The sequence below is a fragment of the Aquarana catesbeiana genome, linkage group LG03, assembly GCF_042186555.1.
Source record: "Aquarana catesbeiana isolate 2022-GZ linkage group LG03, ASM4218655v1, whole genome shotgun sequence".
In the NCBI taxonomy this organism is placed as follows: Eukaryota; Metazoa; Chordata; class Amphibia; order Anura; family Ranidae; genus Aquarana; species Aquarana catesbeiana.
Window position 1 is genome coordinate 13,773,387 of NC_133326.1, and position 23,428 is coordinate 13,796,814.

Below are 23,428 nucleotides of genomic sequence, written 5' to 3' on the forward strand. Positions count from 1 at the left end.
TCCTTTTAGTGACACCATTGACTCAAGAACATTTTTTCCCTTACGGTAATACCAACAACACAGGAACATTGTTTCCTTTCAGTGACACCAGCAACTCAGGGACATTTTTTCCTTCCAATGACGCCACTGGCTCAGGAATATTTTTTTTTTCACTTCCAGTGACACCATCAATACAAGGAACATTGTTTTCTTTTAGTGACACCACTGATGCAGTGGCATTTCTTCTCAGTAGCACCAATGACTCAGTGAATTGTTTTCCTTTTAGTGACACCACCAACTCAGGGCCCTTTTTTCCCCATTTTTTCATTCAGTGACACCCCCGATTTAGGGACACTTTTTTTCCCTTTCAGCAGGTAAGGGGAGTATGTAAATAAGAGCCCCTCCTTACATCCAGTGTCCCCAGCGAAGCCCCTCCTTACATCCAATGTCCCCAGCGTAGCCCCTCCTTACATCCAGTGTCCCCAGCGGAGCCCATCCTTACATCCAGTGTCCCCAGTGGAGCCCCTCCTTACATCCAGTGTCCCCAGCGGAGCCCCTCCTTACATCAGGTGTCCCCAGCAGAGCCCCATCTTACATCAGGTGTCCCCAGTGGAGCCCATCCTTACATCAGGTGTCCCCAGCAGAGCCCCATCTTACATCAGGTGTCCCCAGTGGAGCCCATCCTTACATCAGGTGTCCCCAGCAGAGCCCCTCCTTACATCCAGTGTCCCCAGCGGAGCCCCTCCTTACATCCAGTGTCCCCAGCGGAGGCCCTCGTTACATCCAGTGTCCCCAGCGGAGCCCTTCCTTACATCAAGTGTCCCCAGCGGAGCCCCTCCATACATCCAGTGTCCCCAGTGGAGCCCCTCCTTACATCCAGTGTCCCCAGCGGAGCCCCTCCTTACATCAAGTGTCCCCAGCGGAGCCCCTCTTACATCCAGTGTCCCCAGCGGAGCCCCTCCTTACATCTATCAGGTATCCCAGAGCAGCAGTGACTCCGCCACCGTTACAGAAGAGAGGCCGAGGGGGAACAAAATAGAGGGGGTGCCGGCCGCGTGGTTACAATAAAAACTGAGCTGCGGCGCTGCCCATCCCCCGCCCCTTTCCATAACAGGTTACAGAGACGGGCAGCGAGGCGGAGCTGGGCAGCGCTGCAGCTCAATTTCTATTGTAGCCACCCGGCCAGCCTACGTCTTCTGGTCTTCTTTAAAATGGCGGCAGGCGGAGTCATTGTATTCCAGTCAGGCTTCATGAGGTACAAAAATGGCCTACACCTATAGGCAATAACAACTAGGCCTCACTTAGCAACATCCTGGAAGTATTCCAGTCAGGCTTCATGAAGTACATAAATGGCCTACATCTATGGTTGCCACCTCATCCCTTTAAACCAGAACACATATGAATTACACAGGTTCTGTGGCTGATTAAGGTGGTAATTAAACTCACTTGGTGCCTTATCTGCATTTAATTAGCCTTAGAACCTGTGTAATTCAAAGGTGTTCGGGTTTAAAGGAATAAGGTGGCAACTCTACATACATCTATAGGCAATAACAACTAGACCTCACTTAGCAACGTCCTGGAAGTATTCCAGTCAGGCATTATGAGGTACATATATGGCCTACACCTATAGGTAATAACAACTAGGCCTCACTTAGCAACGTCCTAGAAGTATACCAGTCAGGCTTCATGAGGTACATAAATGGCCTACACCTATAGGCAATAACAACTAGGCCTCACTTAGCAACGTCCTGGAAGTATTCCAGTCAGGCTTCATGAGGTACAAAAATGGCCTACACCTATAGGCAATAACAACTAGGCCTCACTTAGCAACGTCCTGGAAGTATTCCAGTCAGGCTACATGAGGTACAAAAATGGCCTACACCTATAGGCAATAACAACTAGGCCTCACTTAGCAACGTCCTGGAAGTATTCCAGTCAGGCTTCATGAGGTACAAAAATGACCTACACCTTTCGGCAATAACGACTAGGCCTCACTTAGCAACGTCCTATAAGTATAAAAGTCAGGCTTCATGAGGTACATAAATAGCCTACACCTATAAGCAATAGCAACTAGGCCTCACTTACACCATCCTGGAAGTATTCCAGTCAGGCTTCATGAGGTACATAAATGGCCTACACCTATTAGGCAATAACGACTAGGCCTCACTTAGCAACGTCCTATAAGTATAAAAGTCAGGCTTCATGAGGTACATAAATAGCCTACACCTATAAGCAATAACAACTAGGCCTCCCTTAGCACCGTCCTGGAAGTATTCCAGTCAGGCTTCATGAGGTACAAAAATGGCCTACACCTATTAGGCAATAACAACTAGGCCTCACTTAGCACCATCCTGGAAGTATTCCAGTCAGCCTTCATGAGGTACATAAATGGCCTACATCTATCGGCAATAACAACTAGGCCTCACTTAGCAACGTCCTGGAAGTATTCCGGTCAGGCATCATGAGGTACATAAATGGCGTTCATCTATAGGCAATAACGACTAGGCCTCCCTTAGCACCATCCTGGAAGTATTCCAGTCAGCCTTCATGAGGTACATATATGGCCTACACCTATAGGTAATAACAACTAGGCCTCACTTAGCAACGTCCTAGAAGTATACCAGTCAGGCTTCATGAGGTACATAAATGGCCTACACCTATAGGCAATAACAACTAGGCCTCACTTAGCAACGTCCTGGAAGTATTCCAGTCAGGCTTCATGAGGTACAAAAATGGCCTACACCTATAGGCAATAACAACTAGGCCTCACTTAGCAACGTCCTGGAAGTATTCCAGTCAGGCTACATGAGGTACAAAAATGGCCTACACCTATAGGCAATAACAACTAGGCCTCACTTAGCAACGTCCTGGAAGTATTCCAGTCAGGCTTCATGAGGTACAAAAATGACCTACACCTATAGGCAATAACGACTAGGCCTCACTTAGCAACGTCCTATAAGTATAAAAGTCAGGCTTCATGAGGTACATAAATAGCCTACACCTATAAGCAATAGCAACTAGGCCTCTCTTACACCATCCTGGAAGTATTCCAGTCAGGCTTCATGAGGTACATAAATGGCCTACACCTATTAGGCAATAACGACTAGGCCTCACTTAGCAACGTCCTATAAGTATAAAAGTCAGGCTTCATGAGGTACATAAATAGCCTACACCTATAAGCAATAACAACTAGGCCTCCCTTAGCACCGTCCTGGAAGTATTCCAGTCAGGCTTCATGAGGTACAAAAATGGCCTACACCTATTAGGCAATAACAACTAGGCCTCACTTAGCACCGTCCTGGAAGTATTCCAGTCAGCCTTCATGAGGTACATAAATGGCCTACACCTATTAGGCAATAACAACTAGGCCTCACTTAGCAACGTCCTGGAAGTATTCCGGTCAGGCATCATGAGGTACATAAATGGCGTTCATCTATAGGCAATAACGACTAGGCCTCCCTTAGCACCATCCTGGAAGTATTCCAGTCAGCCTTCATGAGGTACATATATGGCCTACACCTATAGTAAGGGCATTATCCAACTTTAGTCAGAGCTGCACAGTTTGTTTTCATCTACAGACGCCCCTTATCTGCATAGGCAGTTTTTTTTGGTAAAGGTGAACTAACCCTTTAATATCAGGCAGACAGCCGTCCCTCTGGAGACAGAGAGCCCCATCCGCTCTGCGGAACAGACTTAAAGGAAAAGTTCAGATTGTTATCTGAGGGCTGCGCTGTGAAGTGTGTGTGTCAGCCAGAAAGCAATGTGACTGACCCCAGATTGTGTGGAGGTGACATGCGGCAGGGAGGGGCCCCCCCAGGCCTCGTTATTTCAGGGCTGGCTCCTTTCCCACACAGTGAGGGGAGGCCCTGGTGCTTATCTCAGGAACATGTCTCCAGGCGGCTCCCACACACTGATAACTCTGCAGCCTCGGGAATTCCTGCGTCCCTCCGAACAGGGCAACCAGGCGCCAGCTTCATTAACCTCCTCACTGCCGCTGAGAGGGCCGCCTTGACCCCCATAGGCAGCGCTCAGGCCTCCGCTCTGTTATTACTGGCAGCCTTGGCTGCAGCTTTCCCTTCCAAATGTTTGTTTTTCTTTTTTCTCCTGCCATTTTCTGTCCTCAGTATGCAAAAAAACATACAACAAGGCCGAACTATAGGATCCAGTCCAGGAAGAGCCAGCAAGAAAATCGCTACGCTTAACCCCTTGCTGTCCGGGGCAATTTTCTACATTTTCCAACACGTTTAAAATCAGCTAGAAAATTCATGAATGATCCCAGATAGTAAGCAATTGTGCTGCAAGTTTGAAACTGACTTGCTAAGCTATTGCTAGACTTCAGGTTTCACAAGTTTGTTGCACAATTGCAGCGAGTCCGCATTGCATGACTCCAAATCAACTTTCTTTGCAAACTTTCTGCAGGGTCAGCTGCAAGTTCTGCTTCAGTTATGTTGTGCCGTGCAATAGTCATCCCACCACAGGGGGTCACTATGGCTGAATTTTCATGCTGTAGACTTGTAGGGCTCTTGCTGTAGACTCACCACTGCAACTTTGCTCTTGCTAGAGACTTGGCAAGCAAACTTGCTACAAATTGGAAAAGTGTCAACTAGAACTTGTGTTTCAAGTGCTCTTGCAAGTGTACAACGTGCCAGTGAAAATGTGCAGCAAGTTAACAGACTTATGCCCCGTGCACACGGTCGGACATTGATCGGACAGTCCGACAACAAAATCCTAGGATTTTTTCCGACGGATGTTGGCTCAAACTTGTCTTGCATACACACGGTCACACAAAGTTGTCGGAAAGTCCGATCGTTCTGAACGTGGTGACGTAAAACACGTACGTTGGGACTATAAACGGGGCAGTAGCCAATAGCTTTCATTTCCTTATTTATTCTGAGCATGCGTGCACTTTGTGCGTCGGATTTGTGTACACACGATCGGAATTTCCGACAACAGATCTTGTTGTCGGAAAATTTTATAGCAAGCTCCCAAACTTTGTGTGTTGGAAATTTCGATGGAAAATGTGTGATGGAGCCCACACACGGTCGGAATTTCCGACAACAAGGTCCTATCACACATTTTCCGTCGGAAAATCCGACCGTGTGTACGGGGCATTACAATTCAACACTGCCAAATTTGTGCCAAGTTATCCTTGCTATCTGGGATGGCAATAGAATTATCGCTCTCACTACAATGTTTGCGACAACACCTCACATGTGTGGTGTAATCGCTGTTTACATATGTGCGTGCCAGACCTACGTATGCATTTTTGTGTATTTCAGGGGGTGGTGGGGGTGCTTTTATATTTTTTTTAAGGGCCAGTTTACACCATAGAAACGCAGTCCGGATGAGTTCCAGATGCTTTTATGCATGTGAGTTTTTGATGCGTTTCAGTGCGTTTTTGGTGCATTCCAGTGCATTTTCCCCCTCTTTTTTCTTAAAGTGGAGGTCCTGCGTTTTTTTTTTTTTTTAAAGTCAGCAGCTACAAATACTGCAGCTGCTGACTTTTCAAATATGCACACTTACCTGTCCATGGCGCCCGCGATGTCGGCACCCGAAGCCGATCTGTCCCTCGGCCCGCCGGTGGAGGCGCCGCCATCTTCAGTAAGGGAATCAGGAAGTGAAGCCTTGCGGCTTCGCAGCCCGGTTCCCTACTGCACATGCACCAGTCGCGCTGAGCGATCCTCACTGATCTCTGCTGTCTTCTGGGACCTGTGTGTCTCCCAGAAGACAGCGGGGGGACGGAGGAGGCAGCGGATATGGCATAGATATCGGTACCCTCGGATATCTATGCCCGGAAGTGGGAGCAAGTACCTGGATTATACAGGTATCTGCTCTCCCCTCCCCCCATGAAAGGTGCCAAATGTGACACCGGAGGGGGGGGGGATTCCCAAAAGCGGAAGTTCCATTTTTGGGTGGAACTCCGCTTTAACCTTTAAAAAAATTTCTGGAACTGAAGCGCACTGGAACTGCAAGCACTGGTGTGAACTTTGCCATTGCAAACCATGTAACCTATTTTCCATGCAATTTTTTTTTTTCCATAATTTTTGTTGTTTTCTGGATAATTTGTACAAAAAAGAGGTCCGTGCATTTTTGATGCAGAAAAAGCACTGGACTGCATGTGGTGTGAGCTGGCCTTAAATGTATTCTGTTTTAATTTATTTTGCACTTTGTCAAAAAAATTTAGACCCCTTTCACACAGAGGCAGCTTTCAGGCATTTTAGCGCTAGAAATTGCTCCTGTAAAGCGCCTGAAAACTGCCTCCCATGCTGCCCGAATGTGAAAGCCTGAGTGCTTTCCCACTGGGGCGGTGCGCTTGCGGGATGTTAGAAAAAGTCCTACAAGCAGCATCTTTGCTAAATACAGCGCTCCCAAAACGCCCTGCCCAGCGGCTGAAAAGCACCACTAAAACGCTTTGCGCTAACGCTCGGGTGGCCCCATTGTGAAAGTAGCCTTAAAGTAATAATAATTTTGTGATTGTAAAGACTCTGTTTTTTTTTCCTATAAAAAGAACAAACATGTTATACTTACCTGCTCTGTTGCAGTGGATTTGCACAGAGCAGCCCCGATCCTCCTCTTCTCAGGTCCCTCTTCTGTGATCCTGGCCCCTCCCTCCTGTTGAGTGCCCCCACAGCAAGCAGCTTACTATGGGGGCACCCGAGCCGAGTCACAGCTCCCAGTGTCCATTCTGATACGGAGCCCCAACCTGGACCCGCCCCCCTCTCTTCCCTGATTGGCTAGCTGACTTTAATTGACAGCAGTGGCAGCCAATGGCGCTGTGTCTCAGCCAATTAGGAGGAGGAATCTTGGACAGTTGAGACACTCGTGGACATCGCTGGACAAAGAGGGACCTCAGGTAAGTATTGGGGGGGTTGAGGGGGGTTGCTGCACACAGAAGGCTTTTTATCTTAATGCATAGAATGCACCTTCTGCCTTTATAACCACTTTAACCACTTTTCTGTTATTTTTAGTAGCGCAGCTTTATTTTTTTGTTTTTCTGTTTATTTTAGCAGCGCAACTTTATTTTTTTGTTCTTTCTGTTATTTTTAGTAGCGCAACTTTATTTTTTGTTACGGATATTGTAGATTGCCTTTCCACATAGTTTCAATAGGTTTTTTTTTGGTATACACCTGCTTATGTTTTATCATCAAGCTATTACTAGTTTCACACTATGTTTGGGTGATATGTTGTCACTTTGTTTTATAGATCACTTATTAGCGCCGCATTTATAAATTTATTTGTATTTCATTGCACAGTTCGCTACACTGTTGATGCTGGCTACTGTTATTTTGGTTTTCTGTTATTTTTAGTAGCGCAACTTTATTTTTTTGTTTGTTTGCACTTCTGGAACAAGCCTATTTCTGACACATGTTGTTTACAAGTTAAAATCAGTATTTTTTGCTAGAAAATTACTTAGAACCCCCAAGCATTATATATATATATATATATATATATATATATATATATATATATATATATATATATATATATATATATATATATATGTGTTTCTTTCTGTGGTATTTGATCACCTCTGCGTTTTTTGTTTTTTTTGCGCTATAAACAAAAAAACAGCGACAATTTTGAAAAAAAAACTATATCATTTACTTTTTCCTATAATAATTGTAAACCTAGGACAAAAAAAAAAAAACAAAACTGTAAGACAAAGGCATAATGAGCTAGTATGCATAGCATACTAGCTCATTATGAATTACTTACCTGAGATCGAAGCCCCCGCAGCGGTCCTCGTACACCGCTCCAGTGGCTGACATCGCTCCCGGAGTTACTTGCGGGTATCGCGGGCTCCGGCGCTGTGATTGGCTGGAGCCGCAAGGACGGATGGGTTAAGTGTGGGGCTTTGATGTCCCAACTGTCCTTCGGGGGGGGGGGGTTTCCGCTGCTGCTGACTAATTGGGGGGGGGGGGCTGTTTAACACCCCCTCAAAAGAGATAAACACCAGCCGTCACTGTTTGGCACCACTGAAGGTTGGGGCAATTATTTCAGCAAGAGCAATTTGGCCACACCCACTGTTCGCCACATTACTACTCTCTTTGGGGCACCCAAATATATCCCAGGTCTTTTATATTCCTATCGTGTTTACTGCGGGGAAAAAAAAATTGCTGTGCCACTAAAGTGTTCGGGTTTGGCTTGAAAAAAAAAAAGGTGGCAACCCTAGGTTGGGGGTGTTTAGCATGTGGGGAATAGTCTTATTATTGACACCATTGCCCAGGTGGTGGTGGTGGTGGTGGGGAGGTGATATTTTATCATTGACACTAATGCCCCAGGGAGTGTCCTTTATCAGTCCCACTACATTTTACTATTCTCACTTACACCAGTGCCCGGTGGGGTGATGCCAGGGGCACCTTTTACCCACCACTGACTACCGACGCAGGGGCCTAAGATGCCAGGACAGCCTGTTCAATGCCAGGGCTAACAGAGTGGATGGAGGGATCTCCACTGCCAGCAGCGGCAGCACCCACAGCTGCCTGAATATAATCAATGCCACCCTACAGAGACAGAAAGCAGTCATCGTTCGGCCAATTATTTTATATTAAATTATCTTTTAACTAATTAGCATTTCTGCTCATTCAGTCCTTAGACTTGAAGTGTTACTAAACCCACAACAGTAAAATCAGTCTGTATACGCAGTAAAGCGTGCTTGTTATGCCGCATACACACGAGCGGACTTTTCGACCAGACTGGTCCGACGGACCGATTCCGGCGGACAATCTGACCATGTGTGGGCTCCATCGGACCTGCAGCGGGCTTTTTCGGTCGAAAATCTGACGGACTTTAGATCTGGAACATGTTTCAAATCTTTACGCCGGAGCTCCGCCGGACCCAGTTCCTATCGAAAAAGTCCGCTCGTCTGTGTGCTAGTCCGACGGACGATAAACCGACGCTAGGGCGGCTATTGGCTACTGGCTATGAACTTCCTTATTTTAGTCCGGTGTGCGTCATCACGTACGAATCCATCAGACTTTGGTGTGATCGTGTGTAGGAAAGTCCGCCGGATAGTCCGTCGGAACCAGTCCGGTCCAAAAGTCCGCTTGTGTGTACACGGCATTATACTCACTGTGGAACCTAAGGGATTAATCCTCTGCATTGTGTAAAAAAGGCTGTTTGATCCTCGTCTTCTCTGATCCTCCCCTTCCTCCACTGTCCCCAATGCATCTCCTGATAGAACAGAGTCTAGGGCAGTGGTGGCGAACCTTGGCACTCCAGATGTTTTGGAACTACATTTCCCATGATGCTCAACTACACTGCAGAGTGCATGAGCATCATGGGAAATGTAGTTCCAAAACATCTGGGGTGCCAAGGTTCGCCATCACTGGTCTAAGGGACAAGCTGCACATGCTGAGTTTGGTGTCTATTGCTAGAGAGTTTTTTTTCTTTCTTGGGAGGGTGCATGTGATCAGCACAGGGCCAATCAGCACTGTCCAGACAGAGGGTCAGGGGTCCTGCAGCCTCATAAGACAGTCAGAGTAGAATGAAAACTCCTCCTACAAGCTTTAACCAGACACTGATAGAAGTCACAAGATTGCTACATGCTGCTGATGAGAAAAAGGTATTTAGCGTTTTGTTTTGTTTTTTACAAAAATAACTACATTTCCATGTTCTGTGTACTGTGGGAGAGCTATATAGTGACTTGCAGGCTCCTGGGTTTAGTAACACTTTAAGCTGGCCATAGACGGTTTGAATCTCAGCCAGTTCAGTAGGGACTGGCCTGAGATTCGAACCATGTATGGGCAGGCTGATTGTACCAAAGTGAAATTAATCAACTTGGGTACAACCAGCATGTTGGGTTTTTCATGCGATTATTGCCAGCAACTATAACCACTAGTAATAATCACTGTGTATCCCCCCCCCGCGCACCGGGAGAACACAACAACTCCGCAAGAGGGACTCTCACAGTCAGTGTTGATGGGGAGAATCAAGCAATTTGCTTTTTCCTTTTTTTTAGACATGCAGCTATATGCATGTACAATACATTACTGCAAAGTAGAGCTGCACGATTAATCATTATCGTGATTTTTTTTCCCCCATTGCGATCTTAAAAAAAGTATTTCCCGATTCTTTCTATGCAGAGAATTCTCTCTGCTCTGCTAAAGCCCTCAAAAGAAGGGAAAAAAAAAACGGGCAGTCTGCCAAGAATGACAACATTCTTTAGCAGTGGAACCCTAAGTATAAACATTGTATCAATTTGTCCTTTAGATTAAAGGAATAGACACATTAAACTCCTATTAGAACGGTTCCATAGTACAGAACGGGAGGCGACTTGTCAGGCGGCTAGGTCGCCTGACAAGTCGCCCCTGTGTGAACCGGCACTAAACCTTTTTCTGACATTTGTTGGTTTCAAGTTTAAATCATTTTTTTTTTTTTTGCTAGAAAATTACTTAGAACCCCCAAACATTATATATATATCTATATATATCTATATATATATAGATATATATATTTTTTAGTAGAGACCCTAGAGAATAAAGTGGTGGTTGTTGCAATATTTTATGTCACACTGTATTTGCGCAGCAATCGTTCAAATGCATAATGAATTAAAGAAAAACTAACCAGTAAAGTGAGCCCAATTTTTTTGTATAAAAGAAAGATTTTACGCCACAAGAATCGTGAGAGAATCATGATCTTTTTATTCTAAGCAAAAAAAAATTGTGATTCTCATTTTGGCCAGAATTCTGCATCTCTACCACAAAGGCTGCATTACACACATGACAGTGTAGTGTGAAGCCACCTTGAGAATACCAGTTGTGTTACCTCCCTGATCCCAGCCTGTGACAGGACAGTGAACGAGCAGCAAAAGACCAATGGGGTCATCTCTCTGCTCACTCTTCCCTTTCCTCCTGTCAGCTTGCTCCTTGTGAACATGTGGATCCTGCACCGACGTAGAAATACTTACAAGAGTCTGAGTCAAATTTCAGGCACTTACCATAGTTACATCATGTAAAAAAAAAAAACAGATGCAATAATGTATTAATGAATTCATAGATGCATTCATCATATTCATCATGTGACAATCTACAACTGCCTGGGGTAAGAAGATTGCAGAAGATAATCTCAGGGGTAGTGATGAGTAAACTGGCCAGGGTTCGGCTTGCAGAAGGATCAGTGAAAACCCGGCCCGAAATTTGCGAACCCAAACCTTGTCCTGGAGGGGGTTCTGGTATGGATTTGGAGGGAGGGCCCAGGCAAAAAAAAAAAATGGCGTGGGTCCCCCCCCCCAAAAATCCATACTAGACCCTAATCTTTCAAGGCACCCTGTTCTGGCAAGGCACCATGTCCCCAAGTTGATGGGGACAGGGGCCTCATACCCACAACCCTGACCCAGTGAATGGGGGGGGGGGGTGTTGTTATCAATGGAATACATAAAAATTCCTCTAGCATCGATTTCAGTGGGATTAAAGAAATGCCTCCTCGGTATTGGTGTCGGGGGGGGTTTAAATGCTTTTCCCTCCAAATATCAGTGTCAGTGGTAGTTTGTAGTGGTAGTAGTGGTAGGTAGTTTGGTCACTTACCTGATGCAGGCTCCCTGTCCCACGCCACGCCTCCATCCGGCTCTGACATATAAAAGTCCTGTTGGGGTGGAAATGACTCCCTTTTATAGAGCTTGCATGGAGTCACTGCTAGGTGTTAGAATGAGTTCATTTGCAGTTTTGGTGGGTCTTTTTTGTTGGGTTCGACCCACGGGTCCTGTGACATATAAAAAGGGACCGCGGTCTGGATCTAGAAAACAGAGAAGAACAGGAGAGAGAACAGCCCGGGCGCAGCACGGAGTTGGTCAGTGTGTGGAGGTGTTCTGCGGTGCCACGGAGATGCCACTTCTTACTTTTTGGGATGTGAAGATATCAGAACCTGGGGTCCCCCCCCCCCAAAGATACCACTGCTGGAATGTGCCTCATAAGGATTTACACTTGCGTGAGAGATCCTTGGAAGGACTATGAACTCTGAAATGCACCTTTGCAGGTATGCCGGGGCAGCACACAAGCCTGTAGTTAGATGTAGGGGCATTGGAAAATGTTGCACTTGTACGTTGGACTCTGAAACTTCATTTTGCACTTTTCTCAAGTAAAATATTGAAACGTTGCCTGGTTTATTAAAGAGGTGTATCATAAGTAAGCGGTGGAGTAATGTGAAGAGAAAAGTACAATGCTGTGAAAAAGTATTTGCCCCCTTCCTTTTTTTTTTATTCTGCATATTTGTCACACTTAGATCATCAAACAAATGTTAATATTACACAGAGATAACCCGAGTAAATACAAAATGCAGTTTTTTTAAATGATGATTTCATTTATTAAGGGAAAAAAATCTGTCCAAACCTGCCTGGCCTTATGTGAAAAAGTAATTGCCCCCTCCCCTCTTGCTAAATCATGAACGAACTGTGATTAACCAAATTTTTTGGAATGCTGAGGTCAATTTCACTTGCCACACCCGGGCCTGATTACTGCCAGACCTGTTGAATCAAGACATCACTTAAATAGAAGTAAAGCACACTAAAATATCTCAAAAGCAACACATCAAGTGTACAGCTTGTATAACAGTTTTAAATTTGCTGTCCCCTCAAAATGACTCAACACACAGCCATTAATGTCTAAACCGCTGGTAACAAAAGTGAGTACACCCCTAAGTGAAAATGTCCAAATTGGGCCCAAAGTGTCAATATTTTGTGTGGCCATCATTATTTTCCAGCACTGCCTTAACCATCTTGGGCATGGAGGTCACCAGAGCTTCACAGGTTTCCACTGGAGTCCTCTTCCACTCCTCCATGACGAAATCATGGATCTGGTGGATGTTAGAGACCTTGCGCTCCTCCACCTTCCGTTTGAGGATGTCCCACAGATGATCAATAGGGTTTAGGTCTGGAGACATGCTTGGCCAGTCCATCACCTTTACCCTCAGCTTCTTTAGCAAGGCAGTGGTCGTCTTGGAGGTGTGTTTGGGGTCGTTATCATGTTGGAATACTGCCCTGGGGTCCAGTCTCTGAAGGGAGGGGTCATGCTCTGCTTCAGTATGTCACATTACATGTTGGCATTCATGGTTCCCTCAATCAACTGTAGCCCCCCAGTTCCGGCAGCTCTCATGCAGCCCCAGACCATGACACTCCCACCACCATGCTTGACTGTAGATAAGATACACTTGTCTTTGTACTCCTCACCTGGTTGCCGCCACACACGCTACCTACAAGCATGGTTAGGCATAAGGGCTCATTCACACCAGGAAGTGCATCTAAGGGCATGCACTTTTTTTTTTTTTTTGCACATTCCCATACATCATGTTATATGGCACCCAATAATTTTCATGGGTTGCCCCACACAAAAAGTTGCCAGCACGATTTTTAAAATTGAGCCAAAACACGGTACTATGCATTTAAGCAGGTACATGCATCTTTGCTAGATGTGTGTGTGTGTGGGGGAGGGGGGATTAATGACACTCATGTGCATCTGCAAAAAGCAACGTGTTCTTCTGTGGTGCAGGAAAACACGCAATTTTGCACCTGGTGTGAACAAGCTCTAAAATCTACTTGAGAAAACTGAAATAAATACAATTAATAATAGAAATCTGGGAGGATCGGTGTGCTCTCTGAATTGGCTGCCACCCCATTTAAGTCTATGTGGTGCCATCACAAGATGTAAATACAGGAGGAGGCCGCCACTTCCAGGGATGCGTTAGGAAGAGTGGGCTAACGATTTTAGTAGTTAGAAGTGAACTTGTCTTATATTAAAAGTACATATTATACAGTCCACCTGCTTAGGGTCAGCACAGCGCTCGTGTCTTCACCGCTCCAATGTTATAATGAAACGCATGCATCAGTACGTACTTTAGAGGATAATTACAATGCTGGGCTAAGGATGGAGACTGTCATTATTCTTTATGGTTTCTTCTGCTGGACTGCAAAGCAAATTTGGAGCACTGAAAACGATTTTCTTTCCCAGGAAAAAGTGAGCCGTATAAAAGTGCGTCCTGCCAGCACATGAGGTATGCGCTTACATTAGGAAAGTTGCTGCAGAGTTCGGGATGCAATTGGAGAGTATGCTTAAAGGTACTAATTCTTTAGGCTACCCATGCACATAAACAAAAAAGTCAATTGGAAAACACATTGGAAAATTTTGACCCCTACGATTATTACATATATACAATATACACTATGTTACCAAAAGTATTGGGACACCTGCCTTTACACGCACATGAACTTTAATGGCATCCCAGTCTTAGTCCGTAGGGTTCAATATTGAGTTGGCTCACCCTTTGCCGCTATTACAGCTTCAAATCTTCTGGGAAGGCCGTCCACAAGGTTTAGGAGGGTGTCTATGACCATTCTTCCAGAAGAGCGTTTGTGAGGTCAGGCACTGATGTTGGACAAGGCGGCCTGGCTCGCAGTCTCTGCCCTAATTTATCCCAAAGGTGTTCTATCGGGTTGAGGTCAGGACCCTGTGAAGGCCAGTCAAGTTCCTCCACCTCAAACTCGCTCATCCATGTACCTTGCTTTGTGCACTGGTGCGCAGTCATGTTGGAACAGGAAGGGGCCGTCCCCAAACTGTTCCCACAAAGTTGGAAACATGAAATTGTCCAAAATGTCTTGGTATGCTGACGCCTTAAGGGGCCAAGCCCAACCCCTGAAAAACAACCCCACACCCTAATCCCCCCTCCACCAAATGATTTGGACCAGTGCACAAAGCAAGGTGGCTGCCTATGATTTCAGCATCTTCTGCCCTTTGCATTTTCCAGGGCAGATTCCTGATGGAATCCTATCAACTAATAATGTGCTTGCCCCAGCATTCACAGGAGGATGGAATGTCCTCCATCCATATCCTCTCCGCCTCCTGCACTGTGGCTACAACCTGCTGTAAAGCCTTATGCCCTGTACACACGATAGGATTTTCCAACAACAAAATCCATGTTTTTTTTTCCGACGGATGTTGGCTCAACCTTGTCTTGTATACACACGGTCACACAAAGTTGGTCGGAAATTCCGAACATCAAGAACGCGGTGATGTACAACACGTACGACAAGCCGAGAAAAATGAAGTTCAATAGCCAGTGCTGCTTTTCTGCTTGATTTCGATCCTGTGTGGGACTTTGTGCGTCGGAATTGTGTACACACGATTGGGATTTCCGACAACGGATTTTGTTGTCGGGAAAATTTGAGAACCAGCTCTCAAATTTTGTGTGACGGAAATTCCGATGGAAAATGTCCGATGGAGCCTACACACGGTCGGAATTTCCGACAACAAGCTCCTATCGAACATTTTCTGTCGGAAAATCCTATCATGTGTACGGGGCATAACAGTGGTACAGAGGGCTCTGATAGGAACCTCAGTGTAAGGGGCAACTCTGATGAAGACCTTGGTGTAAGGGGCAACTCTGATGAAGACCCTGGTGTAAGGGGCAACTCTGATGAAGACCCTGATGTAAGGGGCAACTCTGATGAAGACCGTGGTGTAAGGGGCAACTCTGATGAAGACCCTGGTGTAAGGGGCAACTCTGATGAAGACCCTGGTGTAAGGGGCAACTCTAATGAAGACCCTGGTGTAAGGGGCAACTCTGATGAAGACCCTGGTGTAAGGGGCAACTCTGATGAAGACCCTGGTGTAAGGGGCAACTCTGATGAAGACCCTGGTGTAAGGGGCAACTCTGATGAAGACCCTGGTGTAAGGGGCAACTCTGATGAAGACCCTGGTGTAAGGGGCAACTCTGATGAAGACCCTGGTGTAAGGGGCAACTCCGATGAAGACCCTGGTGTAAGGGGCAACTCTGATGAAGACCCTGGTGTAAGGGGCAACTCTGATGAAGACCCTGGTGTAAGGGGCAACTCTGATGAAGACCCTGGTGTAAGGGGCAACTCTGATGAAGACCCTGGTGTAAGGGGCAACTCTGATGAAGACCCTGGTGTAAGGGGCGACTCTAATGAAGGGCCTGGTGTAAGGGGCAACTCTGTTGGGGACCCTGCAGTAAGGGGGGCTCTGATGGGGGACTATGATGTGAGGGGGACTTTGATGTAAGGAGTGACTCATTCATTTAAAAAAAAAGTCTTTTTTTTTGGCCTGCAAATATTTGAAAAAAACACAATGTACCGAAAAGATTGAAGACTATTTATCTAGACCAGACTTTCTCAACAAGGGCTCCATGGAACCCTAGAGTTCCTCCTAAGGTTCTTCGAGGTTCCTTGAGCAATGAGCAATGCCACATTGATCTCCTAACTGACCACCAATACAATATTCAATTCATTTTTAAATTACTACTAAAAATGTTGTTGTACAAAGCAGGAGGGTGTAAAAAATTGATATGTTAGGCATGATATACAGTATTATTTGATGATATATTTTAAATGTTCTAAAATTTGGTGATCGTTCTAATGTACTCCGGTTTCCTCCCACACTCCAAAGACATGTTGGTAGGTTAGTTGGATCCTGTCTAAATTGGCCCTAGTATATGTATGAATGTGAGTTAAGGACCTTAAATTGTAAGCTCCTTGAGGGCAGGGACTGATGTGAAGGTATAATAATGTATAATAAATATGTAAAGCATTGCGTAAAATTTACGTCGCTATATAAGTACCTGTAATAAAGAATAAATAATGAACCGCGAACTATTGGTATAATTGGTTTTGGCAGGGGTTCCCCTGAGACCTGAAAAATATTTCTAGAGTTCCTCAGGGGGCAAAAAGTTGAGCCTGGCTGACATAGGTGTGTGCACAGGGTGCGCCGGGTGGGCCCGGACACACCCTAATCCCCCCCATGTGCATTAGAATTATCTAAGGGCGGCACCAGGTGGTTGGTTGGGTGTGCCAGTGGCCAGTGTAAATGCCCCCATTATATTAAAGGCTAGGTTCAACTGTAGGCACACGTTACTTCCGTATTTTAGGGTGTAACATAATATGCTCCCAATCAACTGTCTCTCATCACCAGAGCCTCCTCCCTGTGACAGCAGGTGGCATTCATGTGAGCTTTGGGGGTACACACCTTAATGCAATAGGTTGCGCACACCTTTGCTGGTACACTATATTACCAAAAGTATTGGGACGCCTGCCTTTACACGCACATGAACGTTATTGGCATCCCGGTCTTAGTCCGTAGGGTTCAATATTGAGTTGGCCCACCCTTTGCAGCTATAACAGCTTCAACTCTTCTGGGAAGGCTGTACACAAGGTTTAGGAGTGTGTCTATTGGAATGTTTGACCATTCTTCCGGAAGCGCATTTGTGAGGTCAGGCACTGATATTGGACGAGAAGGCCTGGCTCGCAGTCTCCGTTTTAATTCATCCCAAAGGTGTTCTATCGGGTTGAGGTCAGGACTCTGTGCAGGCCAGTCAAGTTCCTCCACCCCAAACTCGCTCATCCGTCTTTATGGATCGTGCTTTGGTGGAGGGGGGATTATGGTGTGGGGGTTGTTTTTCAGGGGTTGGGCTTGGTCCCTTAGTTCCAGTGAAGGGAAATTCTAAGGCGTCAGCATACCAAGACATTTTGGACCATTTAATTCTCCCAACTTTGTGGGAACAGTTTGGAGACGGCCCCTTCCTGTTCCAACATGACTGCGCACCAGTGCACAAAGCAAGGTCCATAAAGACATGGATGAGCGAGTTTGGGGTGGAGGAACTTGCCTGCACCTCAACCCGATAGAACACCTTTGGGATGAATTTAGAGCGGAGACTGGGAGCCAGGCCTTCTCATCCAATATCAGTGCCTGACCTCACAAATGCGCTTCTGGAAGAATGGTCAAACATTCCCATAGACACACTCCTAAACCTTGTGGACGGCCTTCCCAGAAGAGTTGAAGCTGTTATAGCTGCAAAGGGTGGGCCAACTCAATATTGAACCCTACGGACTAAGACTGGGATGCCATTAAAGTTCATGTGCGTGTAAAGGCAGGTGTCCCAATACTTTTGGTAATATAGTGTATGGATCCTCTATTTGAGGATACCGTCCCAGCAGACTTGTACACGAGGCACGGACAAGTCCTTGTTTTAAGCCCCGGCATTAGTCATATGGTATCTATTATCCTAAACTCTTCATATTATTAGTGTTCTTCGTTATTATTATTGCCGTTGCTGTCATCGGGGGTACAGAAGGATCTGTCTTATATATTTTGCCTCATTTTTCCGACTTTATTCCTGTCTTTACTAGTTGCAGAGCATGCCCACAGAGAGCTGATTACGTTTGAAGTCATGGTGAAGAAATATGATATTCTAAAGACAGATTATTAACATTCCTCTCGGAGAAATCCAACTCAGATTAGGAAAAAAAAAAAAAGAGAGAGAGAAGAGCGCAGATTTCTTGGTTTGCTGTCACTTCTGTTCATATCCCAGAGCAGGAATCCTTTGACTTGGGCAGTAGCTGGAGTGGAAGAGTTTTGCAGATTCCAGAGAGCCTGGCCAGGCCCAGAAAGCTCTCCAGAGGAGCTGACTTTAATGTGATTTCACAGGCCGCATTCCAGGCAGGTTAAATAACCAGAAGAAATAATCAGAAATAGATGGAGCTGGAACTGCCTGTGGCTGTGACTGTGACAGAAAGCAGAGGAGTTCCTTGGGGGTAGGAGGAGGAGGGGGAGGGGGAGGAAGGGGGGGGGGGTGAGCTTTGGCTCAGAAGGCATCTCCATCCTTTGATGTTTGAGATGTTCTGAAGATGCTGATTCTGCTCATGTAACCTGCTTCATCCCTGAATGTCCGCATTGTTCTGCTGATCCAAATCATTTCCCTGCTCTGCTATGGGCAGCCAAAAACTGCTCTGTGCATTGTAGAAGGGTTAGCTTTTCTCTAGGAATAAATAGGTTTGTGATTTTTTTATTATTATTAACCACTTCAATACCGGACACTTCCACCCCCTTCCTGCCCAGGCCAATTTTCAGCTTTCAGCTCTGTCGCCAGTGGCGTCGGCGGGGGGGGGGGGGGCTGACGGTGGCTGAAGCCCCAAGTCTGGGCATGGTTCTATTATTAGCCCCGAGCGCCGCCACGCCAAGCGGGGACCGATCTGACCCCGAGCGTGGCCGAGTGTAATAGCAGGTCCCGCCTTCTGGAGCCAGCAGCGCCTATGATGGACTTCCCACTGGTCCAATGCCGGTACCGTGGGACGTGTGACGTCCCTTATAGGCGCTGCAGGCTCCAAGAAGGTGGGAATTACAATGTGGCCGCCGCGCCACTGTGAGAAGATCCCGACCCCACACAGCGCTCGGGCGGGTGGCTCTCCTCTCATCATGTCTCTGGCTGCCTGGAGTCTACTCTACTGTGTGATGGGTGCGCAGCTGAGCTCCAGGAGGACACCTGAAGTCTGGTCAGGTAGGTCATTGTGTGTCAGGTAGGTCAGTGTATGTCAGGTAGGTCAGTGTAGGTCAGGTAGGTCAGTGTAGGTCAGTGTGGGTCATTGTGTGTCAGGTAGGTCAGTGTGTGTCAGGTAGGTCAGTGTATGTCAGGTAGGTCAGTGTGTGTCAGGTAGGTCAGTGTATGTCAGGTAGGTCAGTGTGTGTCAGGTAGGTCAGTGTAGAACAGGTAGCTCAGTGTGGGTCAGTGTCAAGTAGGTCAGTGTAGGTCATTGTGTGTCAGGTAGGTCAGTGTGTGTCAGGTAGGTCAGTGTAGGTAAGGTAGGTCAGTGTAGGTCAGTGTGTGTCAGGTAGGTCAGTGTATGTCAGGTAGGTCAGTGTATGTCAGTGTATGTCAGGTAGGTCAAGTAGGTCAGCGCGAGCGTCAGGTAGGTACTAAACCCCCCCCCCCTCAGTGCTGGGCTTGGACTTCGGGCTGAAGCCCCTGTTTTTTTTGCCACCTAGCAACGCCCCTGGGTGTCGCACTTTGAATGACAATTGCGTGGAAACACTGTACGCATGTGACATTTTTATCATTTTTTTTCACACAAATAAAGCTTTCTTTTGGTGGTATTTGATCACCACTGGGGTTGGTGAAATTGCACAGAGCTGCCACGAACCTCCTCTTCTGGGGTCCCCAGCTGGCGCTCCTGGCCCCTCCTTTCCTGTCCAGTGCCCCCATGTAGGGTTGCCACCTCATCCCTTTAGACCTGATTCACACCAATCATTTTCCTGATGCCTCCACCTGTTTAATCCACCAGCATTCGTTGTACATGAATCACCAGCAGACTACGTTCCTGTGAGGAAACTCTGGAAGACGCCAAAAAATCCACAGAAGGGGTTCCCAGTTAGGGATGAGCTTCGTGTTCGAGTCGAACCCATGTTCGACTCGAACATCGGCTGTTCGATCGTTCGCCGAATTGCGAACGTTATGGGCCGTTCGCGCTAAATTCGTGTGGCGCGTCACGGCCCATAATTCACTGCGGCATCGCAGTGCATTGCTGGCTGATGATTGGCCAAGCATGCACTATGACCCGCATGCTTGGCCAATCACAGCGCTGTCAGTAGAGAGAGCTGTAATTGGCCAAAGCCAGGGTGGCTTTGGCCAATTATGGCTCAGGGGATTTAGTACACACCCCACACTATATAAGGCCGCCTGCACGGCGGCCCTGTGTAGTGTGTGTTCCGGTGTGCTGAGAGATAGAGAGAGAGAGAGACAGTGTCATTTGATTTGAGTTAGATAGATTAGGCAGAACAGTCAGTCAGTTAGCTGCACTTACAGTGTATTGTGTATATATATGCATCCCAGGTGTTGCATATATATATATACACTGTATTCAGTTTAGCTAGATCCGTTCCTGTTATCTTCTATCTAGACTATTTACATTTAATGCAATGCGTCCTGCTCACAGTGTTCAGCTAGATCCGTTCCTGCTATTTACATTTAGTGCAGTGCGTCCTGCTCACAGTGTTCAGCTAGATCCGTTCCTGTTATCTTCTAGACTATTTACATTTAGTGCAGTGCGTCCTGCTCACAGTGTTCAGCTAGATCCGTTCCTGCAATTTACATTTAGTGCAGTGCGTCCTGCTCACAGTGTTCAGCTAGATCCGTTCCTGCTATTTACATTTAGTGCAGTGCGTCCTGCTCACAGTGTTCAGCTAGATCCGTTCCTGCTATTTACATTTAGTGCAGTGCGTCCTGCTCACAGTGTTCAGCTAGATCCGTTCCTGCTATTTACATTTAGTGCAGTGCGTCCTGCTCACAGTGTTCAGCTAGATCCGTTCCTGCTATTTACATTTAGTGCAGTGCGTCCTGCGCACAGTGTTCAGCTAGAGCCGTTCCTGCTATTTACATTTAGTGCAGTGCGTCCTGCTCACAGTGTTCAGCTAGATCCGTTCCTGTTATCTTCTAGACTATTTACATTTAGTGCAGTGCGTCCTGCTCACAGTGTTCAGCTAGATCCGTTCCTGTTATCTTCTAGACTATTTACATTTAGTGCAGTGCGTCCTGCTCACAGTGTTCAGCTAGATCCGTTCCTGCTATTTACATTTAGTGCAGTGCGTCCTGCTCACAGTGTTCAGCTAGATCCGTTCCTGTTAAATTCCTACTGACCGGCAGGCTTGTCTGGTTACAGTATATAAAGCTACCTGAAGAAAATTACAGGTGTTCTATTTGATCCTATTAGTACCACGGTCAGGCAGCTAGACTATTTACATTTAGTACAGTGCGTCCTGCTCACAGTGTTCAGCTAGATCCGTTCCTGTTATCTTCCTACTGACAGGCAGGCTTGTCTGGTTACAGTATATAAAGCTACCTGAAGAAAATTACAGGTGTTCTATTTGATCCTATTAGTACCACGGTCAGGCAGCTAGACTATTTACATTTAGTACAGTGCGTCCTGCTCACAGTGTACAGCTAGATCCGTTCCTGTTATCTTCCTACTGACAGGCAGGCTTGTCTGGTTACAGTATATAAAGCTACCTGAAGAAAATTACAGGTGTTCTATTTGATCCTATTAGTACCACGGTCAGGCAGCTAGACTATTTACATTTAGTACAGTGCGTCCTGCTCACAGTGTACAGCTAGATCCGTTCCTGTTATCTTCCTACTGACAGGCAGGCTTGTCTGGTTACAGTATATAAAGCTACCTGAAGAAAATTACAGGTGTTCTATTTGATCCTATTAGTACCACGGTCAGGCAGCTAGACTATTTACATTTAGTACAGTGCGTCCTGCTCACAGTGTACAGCTAGATCCGTTCCTGTTATCTTCCTACTGACAGGCAGGCTTGTCTGGTTACAGTATATAAAGCTACCTGAAGAAAATTACAGGTGTTCTATTTGATCCTATTAGTACCACGGTCAGGCAGCTAGACTATTTACATTTAGTACAGTGCGTCCTGCTCACAGTGTTCAGCTAGATCCGTTCCTGTTATCTTCCTACTGACAGGCAGGCTTGTCTGGTTACAGTATATAAAGCTACTTGAAGAAAATTACAGGTGTTCTATCCCAGCTTAGTGCAGCTACAGGCCATTAGTATGTCTGGAAGGCCAAGAAGGAGAGGCAGACAGTCACAAGCCAATAAGAGAGGGCAAGCAGGCTCTGTGTCTAGTGCTGGTCGTGGAGACGGTGCATCCTCATCAGCACGTGGCCATGGGACACGCTTGGCCTTTTTTTCGGCAGCTGGCCATGTTGAGCCGCAACATGCGGAAGACTTGGTCGAGTGGATGACCAAGCCGTCCTCATCCTCCTCATCCTCTCTCACCCATGCCCAGGGTGCTTTGTCTGGCAAAGCAGCGGCCTCTTCCCTCAGCTCAATGTCATCAGTGACTCCTTCCCTAGCTCCACCATGTCCTCATGAGGATTCCCTCGAACTGTTTGACCACAGTGTTGGGTACATGCTCCAGGAGGATGCCCAGCGTTTGGAAGGCTCTGATGACGATACTGAGCTCGATGAAGGCAGTAACATGAGCGCGGACAGAGGGGGTGCCCAAGAAGGACAGCAATCTGGCAGTCATGCTCCCCCTGCTGCAGCATACTGCCAGGTTTGCTCCAGTGATGAGGAGGGAGGGGATGATGAGGTCACTGACTCAACGTGGGTGCCTGATAGGAGAGAGGAGGAGGAGGAGGAGGAGGAGGAGGAGGAGGAGGAGGAGGCGGCAGCACATCACCAACGAGGCAGGATGCCCTCCAGGGGCCAGCCTAAGGGCAGCACATTGACTGCATCACACCCCAAAGCTCCACATGTGCAGGGCGCTGCAGTCTCTGCGCGTTATTCAAAAAGTTCTTTGGTGTGGGCCTTTTTTGAGACGAGTGCATCAGATCGCACCGCTGCTATTTGCAACATATGTCTCAAGCGTATCTCGCGTGGCCAAAATATCTCCCGCTTGGGTACCACATGCTTGACCAGACATATGTTGACCTGCCATGCAGTTCGTTGGCAAGCGTATCTAAAAGACCCACACCAAAGAACAAAGAGGATCTCTCCTTGCTCCTCATCAGCTGAGATTTCCAACCCCACTAGACCTTCAGTCCTCTCTGAGACCTGCAGTGAGAGGAATGAAGGTGTAGAATTAGGTGTGTCACAGCCAAGTACTTGTGGGCAATCTGCTTTTGGTACACCGACGTCAGATTGTACCAGGCAAATTTCCCTG